Below are 11,518 nucleotides of genomic sequence, written 5' to 3'. Positions count from 1 at the left end.
CATATACACCATGGAATATTACTCAGCCATTAAAAAGAATTCATTTGAATCAGTTCTAATGAGATGGATGAAACTGGAGCCCATTATACAGAGCAAAGTAAGCCAGAAAGATAAAGACCATTACAGTATACTAACACATATATATGGAATTTAGAAAGATGGTAACGATAACCCTATATGCAAAACAGAAAAAGAGACTCAGATGTATAGAACAGACTTGTGGACTCTGGGAGAAGGCGAGGGTGGGATGTTTCAAGAGAACAGCATCAAAATATGTATATTATCTAGGGTGAAACAGATCACCAGCCCAGGTTGGGTGCATGAGACAAGTGCTCGGGCCTGGTGCACTGGGAAGACCCAGAGGGATCGGGTGGAGAGGGAGGTGGGAGGGGGGACTGGGATGGGGAATACCTGTAAATCCATGGCTAATTCATTTCAATGTATGACAAAAACTACTGCAATGATGTAATTAGCCTCCAACTAATAAAAATAAATAGAAAAAAAAATAAAAGGACTGCATTTACTCTATGATGAATTTTCAGAGTAGAATGAGGACAACAGTTAAATGAGAAAAAGGCAAATTTCACTTTAATTTGATAACAACTTCTATCATTAAATTACCATTGTTTTTCGAACCGTTTCCAAGCACCTTGCACAGACTGGGCTATGTGTGTGATTTCTTTCCTGTTCTCAAAGCCTAGGGAAGAAGGAATGAAAAGTAAATATCTGAGTTGGGAGGGGGTGGGAGACAAGAGCTTTGTGATGTTCTACAACTACACTGAAGAAGTCTTCTGGCTCCAACCCTTGCTTGGGTTTCAAAGGCAAACTTAAATGAATTTGGAAGGGGAGAAATGCAAAGAGATGGTTGCTGGGATGGAAACTAGGAGGATGTTCTTTCTAAGGAAAGAGGGGTGGTCCACGCTGAGGCAGGTTCTTCTCCTGTCATGTCTGCAGGGATGGGCAGAACTTCTGACAGGAAGTTGGTGGGTATGATAGTCTGACTGCTGAGCACATGGCCTTCTGAGGAGCTGGTGGCGTGGTCCCCTTGCTCTTCCTGGGCCTTGGGAGTGGTACCTCCATGACCCGCCCAAAGACAGAGGGCACTGGTATGTCACCATATGGCTGGGGGAGCTGGGATATGATGGGACTCACAGTGTCTGCCCAAATACTACCTCCTTCATTCTCTCTTTGGCACCAGAAGAAATCTCCAAGGATTCTATGGAGGAGGGAGAAGAGTGGGGTGTATTCTGGCCTGAAGAGTGAAAAGATGGAAATTGAGTTATAGATAAAGGTATATGACATCCTTAAAAAACAAGGGGATTCCAAAAAATCTGCTTCTGCATCATTGACTATGCTGAAGCCTTTATGGATCAGAACAAACTGTGGAAAATTTTTAAAGATATGGGGATACCAGACCACCTGACCTTCCTCCTGATAAATCTGTATGCAGCTCAATAAGCAACATTTAGAACTGACTGGTTCAAAACTGGGAAAGGAGTATGACAAGGCTGTATATTATCACTCTGCTTATTTAACTTATATACAAAGTGTACATCATGTGAAATGCTGGGTTGGATGACACTCAAGCTAGAATTGAGATTGCTGGGAGAAATATCAACTACCTCAGATACAGAGATGATACCACACTAATGGCAGAAAGTGAAGAAGAACTGGAGAACCTCTTGGGTGAAAGAGAAGAGTGAAAAAGCTGGCTTAAAACTTAACATTCAAAAAACTAAGAACATGGCATCTGGTCCCATCACTTTATGGCAAATAGATGGGAAAAAAGTGGAAACAGTGACAGATTTCATTTTCTTGTGCTCCAAAATCACCGCAGACGTTGACTGCAGCCACAGAATTAAAAGATGCTTGCTCCTTGGAAGAATAACTATGATAAACCTAGATATGATATGATAAACCCATTAAAAAGCAGAGACATCACTTTACTGACAAAGATCCATATAGTCAGAGTTATTTTTCCAGTAGTCATGTAAGGATGTGAGAGTTGGACCATAAGAAGGCTGAGTGCTGAAGAACTGATGCTTTCAAACAGTGGTGCTGGAAAAAACTCTTGAGAGTCCCTTGAACAGCAAGGCAATCAAACCAAAAAATCATAAAGGAAATCATCCCTGAATATTCACTGAAAGGACTGATGCTGAAGCTGAAGCTCCAATACTTTGGCCACCTGATGGGAAGAATTGACTTAATAGAAAAGATCCTGATGCTGGGAAAGATTGAAGGCAGGAGGACAATGGGATGACAGAGGATGAGATGGTTGGATGGCATCATTGACTCGATGGAAGTGAGTTTGAGCAAACTCCAGGAGATAGTGCAGGACGGGGAAGCCCGGCATGCTGCAGTTCATAGGATTACAAAGAGTGGGACATGACTTCATGACTGAACAACAACAACAATAGTCACTGAGATCTTGGAATCTGCTCTGGTTCCTGCATTCCGAATCCCCAGTGTCCTTCCAATAAGACTCTCCTTTTCCAGAAGGCAGTTGGAATTGGGGTCCTCTCACTTGTGGTTCAGACTTGATTTTCCATCCTCCCCAATTATGATGTACCTCCTCTACCCAAAGAGAGGCAGCCATTCATAATAGCATCATTGAGATGGAAATCCTTTATTATTTACTGAAACTAGGGCGTGCAGAGCTTCAAACACAGTTCCTCAGCATCCCTGGGTGGGAGTGCCTTACGTGTGAGTGAGTGTGTGTTTGGAGTGGGCCTGATTGATTACTGTAGCAGCCCAGCATTTACACTGCAGGAGCCAAGCCAATTTTGTAGTTTCCCAGATCGTATGCAGAAAAATACAGGCTCAGGAAGACATCACCCAAGATCCACCCAAGATCTCCGACAGTCTCAAGCCCTCTGTGCTCCTTTGAAACTTGTTAATGCAGAGGTTCTCAGAAACCTGGGGGAGACAGAAATAAACACCAGTCAGCCTGAGCCCTTATTCACCTTCACATCCAACCTCCCCACAGAGGGGTTGGATACCCCAACTCACAGAGGGGGCCACTGGGGCTTATTAGCAAGGGGAATTTGCAGTGGGTGACCATGTGATTTATCATTCGAACCTGGACACTTTCTAGATGGGAAGGGAGACTGTTGTTATGGTGGGACAGTACAGAGGGACTGTCTACATCCACCCCCGCCCCCCGCTGTCACATGGCCTATTTCAGGGCTTGCTAGAGATAACTTTCCATGTTCCCGCATCTGAGGGTTCTGGTTAAACTGAAGGGCTCTGAGCGCAGAGGCCCTTAGCGTTCCCCTCTCTTTGTGCCCCGCGCCAGGCAGGGCCGGGGTGGGGTCTCCACATACATTTCTGGAGGAGGGATGTCCCAGAGTCTCCTTTACTCTCATGTGTTTGGTTTCATCGGAGGCGCTGGCCCTGCAGCGTCTGCAATGGTGTGACTTGGCTTGCAATGGGTGCCCTCTTCTCAGCAGCAGCCCAAGGCTTTCCGCAAGTTCCTATTTGAGAACCAGCCTCCAGGACTGGCCCCTCACCTTCTGGATGTAAGCTTGAGCGGGCGCAGGGTAGACTTTGCCATTGACCGTGAAGATGAGAGGAGGCATGGTGCTGATTTTGTTACATGGAACCGAGAACTGTTAGAGAAAACGGAGAGAGGTTAGCCTCAGCTGATCCCTGGGGTGTGGGGAGCCCGAGAGGGACCCTGTGGCATGACTCAGGCATGACTCACCTGGCCATCCTGGATGATCCTGGAGTTGATGAACTTCTGGATGCCAGCGACCAGGCTACTCGGGCCAATCAGCAACAATGTCCCAGTGTCCAGAATGGCCTGACATCCTCCAGAACAACCCACAATCGTTCTGTTCATGGAGATGCTGGGAGACAGTGGGAGAAAGTGGGCACCGTGATCATCTGAAATCTCTCCCTTGGCTGTCCTCTCCCTGTCTCCTGAACAGTTCTTCAGCTCCTTCCCTGACAGTTTTCCTTTGCTCTGGTCATGATACTTTCTTTGACTTCCTTGCAATTCTTGATGCGCTGGGCTCTTTCATACCTCAGGGCCTTGCCACCTGCTGTTGACCTTCCTATAAGGACCCTATCCCCTTGGTCGAACTAATTTGTCCTCATCTTCCAGGTTCTAGCTTGTCACTTTGTCAGGGAGGTCTTCCCACCAGACTAAATCAGGCTGTTGTTTTGGTCAATCTCTGTAGACTCTTCCCCATGTCTAGCACGTACCAAAGTGGTAATTCTCTATGTGTGTGATTTGTTTCATGCATGACTGCTTTACTAGATGAGAGGGCAAGTTTTACCTGCACACATCAGGTTCATGATGTATTTTTTTTTGAATGAATTATGAAATGAATGAGGAACACCCAGAAACCTGTATCTGGGGTCTGACCATAATAGGTCTGCCCACACAGTGAAGATGGAGGTTCCCTGGGGCAGCAGATGCTCAGAGTGGCGGTGGGGGAAACCAGGCTGCCCCAGGAGAGGGTGTCTCCCAGCACCTCCCCCTCAGCCAGCACAGACACTGAGGCCCCCAGCCACAGGATGCCCATGCTAGCTCATGGGGCTCCAAAGGACACATAAACTTTATCTTAGGATATCACACAGAATCCCATCAATTATTGCCTCTAGCTCTCATGCCAAGCCTGGATCCCAGCTTCCTGATTCTCTCTGTCACAGTCTCTGCCCCATTGTCTAAGTGGTTTAGGGGGTGCCTATTTATGGCTAGGTGGGGTATCTCTTCTTATGAGTTGCTTTAAGCTCTCAAGACTGCAGTCAACCTCTCTACTGTTGTGTAGCTTCTCCCTGAGGAGACCAGTTTTCTTGGTTTATCCCAGACTTGCTCTCTTTTTTAAAGTGACATTTCTGTGTACAGAGAAGCCCCTAGGTCTTTGGAAGCCCTGATCATTTGGATAGCTTACTTAACACAACCCTGTTCAGGCTGGATGAAACTCTCCCTGATCCTCTTCTCATCAGTGTTGGGTTCCTCAAGCCATGCTCCTCTCCCACCCCGCCAGCACAGCAGGTGCCATCCTCCTCAGCCTTCACAAGCTGCTCTGGGCCCTTCCTGACCCTGGTAGGTCTGGACCTGGTCAGAAGGCCTGACATGATCTTAAACCCATGGGTGGTCTCTGCCTGTTTGTGTTTGTTTGTGTGTCTGTCTCTGCATGTCTGTGGGCATGCGTGTGTCTGTGTGTATCTGTGTGCCTCTGTGTGTTTATATGTGTGCCTATGTGTGTATTCATATGTGTTCTTGTGTGTTTTGGGGTGCATTGCATGTCTGTATGTGACTGTGTGTCTGTGTGTGCACTTGTGTGTGTCTGCATGTGTCCATGTGCACAGATGGGAGCATCAAGTGGGGTGATCCTCAGAGGGAGAGGCTTACCAGTCCATGGCGATCTGCCAGAAGCCGGCTTGGGACACTGGTACCAAGCTGAGCTCTCCTTTGTGTAGGTGTGGTCCACCCCGCCAAACATCACTGCGCTGCCATCCTCCTTCTCCCTGATGAGGGAAGGAAAGAGGGGCCCCATTGGAGGACAGTGACACCAGGCTCTGTCTGGTAGTAGCGCCCATCAGAGGCACTACTACGGTCCCCATTTTACAGATGTGGAAACTGAGGCTCAGAGGGCTTGAGTACCTGATTCAGGTCAGTAACCATCGGATGAGTGCCACAGAAGAAGTTGGAAGCTGGGCAGCGAGGCTGGGCTTTAACCACCCAGCCTTCTGAGGAGGGTCTGGTCCCTGCAAGTGACATGCATTCTTAGAAATATCCTCAGAGAAACCATGCTGGAGGGGTCTAGCATCCTCCCTTGTCTAGCCTGTTTTTTTTGTTTTTGTTTTTTTTTAAGAAAACCCAAGGCCCCAGGGCAGTAAGGGCATGGGTTCAGACTCACCCAGGTTTGGCTTCACCTGCTTGTGACCAGCGTTTTCCATGGGGTCCCACATTCAGCAGGGTCCACACCTCTGCTCTCCCTGTCTGGAAATTCCTAATACATTTTGAACAAGGGGGTCCCATGGTTTTATTTTGCACTGGCTCCAGCATATTGTGTAGCGGGTCATGGGCTCCCAGTGAAATGTTAGTGAGGAAGGAAATATTTCCGCCATCCCCCTCCTTCCTTCCATATCAAATCCATCAGCAAATACTGTTGCCTTCTCCTTCAATCTGTTTGCCGACATCTTCCATTGTGCTCCTTATTTCCTCCGCTAGACCTAACTGCTCCCCTTAAGTCCATGAGCATAGTTGTGTTCCCCCCAAAATTTATTGGAAAAAGCAGTAATGGGGCCAGGTGGGTCCCTGGGTTAGTAGTTCTCCTAGGCTAGATTGGGCTTTAACCACCCAGCCTTCTGAGGAGGCTTCAAGAAACTTCTGGATGGGGTGGTCTATAATTTTTCATGCAGCTGCAAGCCAAGCATCTTACAGCTAATTTGGAGAGAGGCCTTGTCCAGCTCAGACTTACCTGCTGAAGTAGAAGGCAAAGACTGGTTGGCAAGTGACTCCTCGTTTCTTCAGGTTGTCAAAGACAGCAATGATCCCTCCGATGGTAAAGTTAGAGCAGCCCAAGCCCAGGATGCCATCATAAGGTGTATGTTCCATGAGTGCGTTGTGCTGCTTCTGGCTCAGGCCAAAGCTCTGGTTTACTGCTACAAAGACTCCGATCTGCGGGAGAGGACATGGTACCCATGGAAAGGTTTGGGAACTGGGTCTGGGTCTGGGCTGGGGTACAGATGCCATTAGCACTGCAGAGAAGAACTGCCATGTATGGACCTGAGACGGTTGGACTAAGCTGGGACAGGAATTTGGGTTCCATTTGTGTGGGGCTGTGGATTTTAAAACATCTGCTCCTCTGAAAAACACCATCTGAGTCAGTCAAATTGGCCTCGTGCCTTCTGTCCAGGTGGGGCAAGAGAGACTCGGGACAGGACCCAATGGTGCCCCCTTGTGGACAAAATGAGTAGACAGCAGGGTGTGCTTGGTCGTGTCTCGTGAACTGTAGCCCACCAGGCTCCTCTGTCCATGGGATTTTCTAGGCAAGAATACTGGAACGGGTTGCCATTTCCTTCTCCAAGAGAGTAGAGTAGTCTCATCTTTGGCGTCACTATGATCTGGTGACAGAAATGGACTGAATTCATTGTAATGTATTGTGGATTCAACGTCTGCCCAGAAAGACAGAAGCCCATTATACAAGGTCGCTGGCAGGGTTCTGATGAAAATTGTGTTTCAGAGATGGTCTTTTGGAGGTGTGTGTGCCTGTGAGAGGGAAAGAGTGAGAGAGGAAGGAGGGATAGATAGACAAAACATCAGGCACTTTGGGGGAGGCAGGCCATAGTTTTGATTAGACTCTCAGTGGCCCCCTAGAGTGAACACTCATTTATCAGGCCCCTCCCACATGTGTGGCCCCCTGCTTTCCCTGCCTGGATGCCCCTAAGGGCTCCAGATCAGTTTTATCCTTTTCCCCCCAACACACACACCTGCCTGAGTCCTGATGGGCCAGCCCAGCTCCACTGCTTACCAGATGTGTGACCTTGGCAAGGCCCTCACTCTGTGCCTCAGTTCCCTTACCTGTGTCATGGAGCTAATCACAGTACCTGCTGCTGGGGATGTTGCCAGATTAAGCAAGTTATTACCGTGAAGTGCCCAGTAGCGTCTGAGAATAAAAGTGGCTGCTTTTATCTCCCTTCTCTCTGCTCTCAGCAAAATGAAACTTGAATGCTCACAGGCAAGTCCACAACCCCAGGCCACTCTCTGGGTCGGCCATTCTGGGAGTTTGTGTTCAGCAGGGGCTCTGTTTCCCCAGGGACAGTGTCCTGAGGGGCAGATGGCCAGACTCTAGGGGCCTTTTGGGAGGAAGGGCCCTGCCAACTGGTCCAGCATCTGTTTTGTAAGCAGTGGTCACTCTGAAGGGCAGTCCTGACTCAGCTCCTTGTTTCCACATTACCTGGATGGTGTCAAAGCCAAGAACTCCCTCCATCCACCAAGATCTGTGGATGAATTTGAATTGCTGCTTTGAGGGGCGGAAAGTGGTGGATACTTTAGGGTTGAAGCGAATTTGTCTAGCTGGAGACAAAAGAGATGAGTGAGCTTCAGGTGCCAAGGATGGAGAAGAAGGGGAGGGGGAGGACAAAATGGGTGGGAGGGCAGATATACTCACAGCAGGAGGGAATTTGACAATAAATGGAGGACACCCAGAAGGCTGATGAGCCGGTGTCAAACATGAACCGGAACTCTTGACTGGGCATTCCAATGGTGATGTTGCCGATGTAGGTGAACTACCAGGGTCAGGGGCTTATGGTTAGGGCAGAACTGGCTGGCTGGCCACCCCTGATTCCTGGAGTACTGCCTCCTGCTGGGTTTCCCATAACTTCTAAAATCAGTTTTCAATCCCGCATCTCACAGCCTCTGCTCAGACTGGGGCCTTCGTCTGAGAAGCTCTCCAGTCCCCTCTTCATACCCAGCATGAACACCGCCTTGCTCAGGAGGCCTTTTGTCCAGGTCACTCTGGGCCAGTTTCTCCAAACCAAGACCATATCCTATTAACATGATGCAGGTGGCCCTTTCATTTGACATCTATTTACTCTTTGCCTATCTCTCAGGGTGGCCTGTGCATTCTGGAAGAAGATAGGAGACGTTTTTCTAATCAAGAAAAATAACTATATTGCTAGACTTCTATGGTGTCATGTGCCATATGTGTACAAGGTTGCTCCAGTTGTGTCTGACTCTTTGAAACCCCATGGACTGTAGCCTACCAGGCTCCTCTGTCCATGGATTCTCCAGGCAAGAATACTGGAGTGGGTTGCCATACCTTCTGTCAGGGGATCTTCCCGACCCAGAGATGGAACCTGCGTCTCTTTTCTCTCTTGCACTGGCAGGCGGGTTCTTTACTACTAGCGCCGGGGCTCAGTATCATTTTACTGTTGTCATTCTTGGATCTGGAGGCCGAACTTCACCTGCCTACACTTTCACACTTGATTTACAGTTGAATTTACGTTTTGATCATGCATGGTTCACCCTTCACATGAAACTCAATGACACAGTGGGTTCAGAAAGAACAATCTCCCTCAAACTAATGGCCCAACTTTGGCACAGAAATGGATGTTAACCTCCACCTGGTCATTGTTGGGCCCGGTCACCACAGACCAAGAGTTGAGGATGAGAATGTCTTCTCCTCTGGGAATGGGGCCCCTGTTCCCCCAGTGTTTCTGCCTCCTGCAGGAGCCCCAGCCCCAACATCCCACCTGGCACCTCCAGATGAGCCCCAGTGCTAGGCCAGAGCACCAGGGGGCGCTGTGGAGTGCCATTCTCAGAATACACTCGCATGCAGGGGATTCCTCTGTAGATAAGAGAAATCTAGATCAAGACTAGATTCCTGGGACAGTCTCCTGTAAGCGTGTTCCCTCTGGGAATTTTTCAGCAAGTATTTTTTCTGGAAGTTTCTTTGCATGGTCTTCGTCTTTGTTAGAGGAATTCTTTCACCGAGCATGGTGAAAAGGGAACAATGAAGGGGCAGTAGTCAGCTGACCGTGTGAGTGTGACTGTCATACTTGGCTTTGTTACGGCACTGTGTGCTTTCCAGGGATTTTTATGACCATTTGGAGCCTCAGTTTCCCCAACAGTTAAAAATGTGCAATATAATAATCCCCACACTCCCACATAGAATGTTTGGTTCTTAAGTGAAATGATGGATATAATGTACCTGATAAAAAAACACAGGAAGTCTCAACAACGACAGCCATTACCATTGCTGTTACCATCTCACTGTATTTTTCTCAAAGAAGCTCAGGGAGGGAGGTAGAAGAAGGATTCTCATCCTCTTTTTACAAGGGAGCAATTTGAAATTCAGGGAGTTTGTGACTTGGCTGTGGTCACGCTGCTTGTTAGAGGTAAAACAGCCTAGAGGTAGCTCTCCTGATCTTCCTCTGGGGCTCAAGCAGAAGAGAGGAGTGAGAGAGGAAGCCAGGGGATGGGGAATAAATTAGGGAAATTACAGTGCTAGAGAAGCAAAGAGGAATCAGAATAGGAAAAAAAAAAAAAAAAAATCAGAGTTCTCCACACACAGAGACATCCAAAGAATTGGAGAGATGGAAGATCAGACACACAGATAAGACATGTACACACAGAACTGGAGAGACAGAGGAGAGAAGACTTAGAAGCAAATGCAAGAGAAATGCTATTCCACAGGACCACACCTACAGTTTCACAGGTTGTGCACTGAACAATTCCAAGGAGTGCCATTTTCACAGAGGTCACCATGTGACTGCACTCCCTGAGTTGTGCAATCCTGCAGGCCGACCCCAAGACCCTTGGGCCCCTGGTGCCATTGGCAAGGTCCTCATCAATAAGTGAGAGTAGAACTTTTAGGACTTTCAGGGAATGAGTATATTCCCTTCTCACCCTAACTGGATGGAAGAATAAAAGGACAAGAAGAAAAACATCCCAGAAAGAGAGATGATGCCACTTATAGTCCACGTACTTACATCATTACACACTCTGAGAGGGCCACCAGCCCGAGGAGCCCAAGCCACCTCATGCTTCTTTCCTGGCTCCAAGTACTCAGGGAAGATCAAGTTCTGAGCATGCACCAGTGACCAGTAACTCCTCGTTATATATGCTCTGATATGCCCTAATTTTCCCCTTCAGGCCACTAATGGATCTGATAAGAAATACTTAACTCTCGATAAAACTTTATCTTCCATCAGTGTCCATGTGATATGGACTTGGAAAGTTCTCAGAATACAGTGTTTCTACTGTAATCTCTTCCTTGTGGCTTGGCTGAAAAACCAAACGGAACTAAGTAGGGAGACTCTTGCCAACTTGGAGACAAAACACTGCTGTGGAATGCTGTGCATTTTCAGTCAGAAGTCCTGATATTTACATAAAATCTCCTGGCTTTAAATCTTATCAACTAACGTTTTCTTTTGTCTTTTTTTCAAAAAACACAGTGTGAGCCAAATCTCCAACAACTGTGTGCTGAATTCAGCCTTTAGTCTCTGCAGGTTTTTATTTCTGGCTTAGAGTTGGGAGAACAGTGGGCACAGAGAGGAGATTCAATTCAAGTTGGTTGATTGAATAACAGACTGAACACGTATTACCCATGCTAGTTTTTCTTCCATTTGTAAAGAACATTGTTGCTGTTGTTGTTCAGTTACTAAGTTGTGTCTGACTCCTTGTGACCTATGAATGCCAGGCTTCACTGTCCTTCACAATCTGCCTGATTTTGCACAAACTCATGTCCATTGAGTCAATGATACCATCCAACCATCTCATACTCTGTCACCCCCTTCTCCTCTTGCCCTCAATACGATCAAGCATCAGGGTCTTTTCCAATGAGTCAGCTCTTCGCATCAGGTGGACAAAGTATTGGATCTTCAGCTTCAGCATCAGTCTTTCCAAAGAATATTCAGGGTTGGTTTCCTTTAGGATTCACTTGTATGATCTCCTCGTTGTCCAAATGACTCTCAAGACTCTTCTCCAGCACCAAATGTTTGAAAGCATCAATTCTTCAGTGCTCAGGCTTCTTTATGGTCAAACTCTCATATCTGTACA

The 11,518-nt window shown here is 47.5% G+C and overlaps 1 pseudogene; it reads right to left on the bottom strand.

The window, feature by feature from the left end:
• Nucleotides 1–2,758: 2,758 nt before the first annotated feature.
• Nucleotides 2,759–10,502, bottom strand: LOC110123017 (pregnancy-associated glycoprotein 2-like; annotated as a pseudogene).
• Between the last annotated feature and the right edge of the window lie 1,016 nt (nt 10,503–11,518).

The sequence above is a fragment of the Odocoileus virginianus genome, chromosome 28, assembly GCF_023699985.2.
Source record: "Odocoileus virginianus isolate 20LAN1187 ecotype Illinois chromosome 28, Ovbor_1.2, whole genome shotgun sequence".
Classification (NCBI taxonomy): Eukaryota; Metazoa; Chordata; class Mammalia; order Artiodactyla; family Cervidae; genus Odocoileus; species Odocoileus virginianus.
Note: the sequence above shows the minus strand (reverse complement) of the source record. Positions and strands in the feature narration are given on the sequence as shown.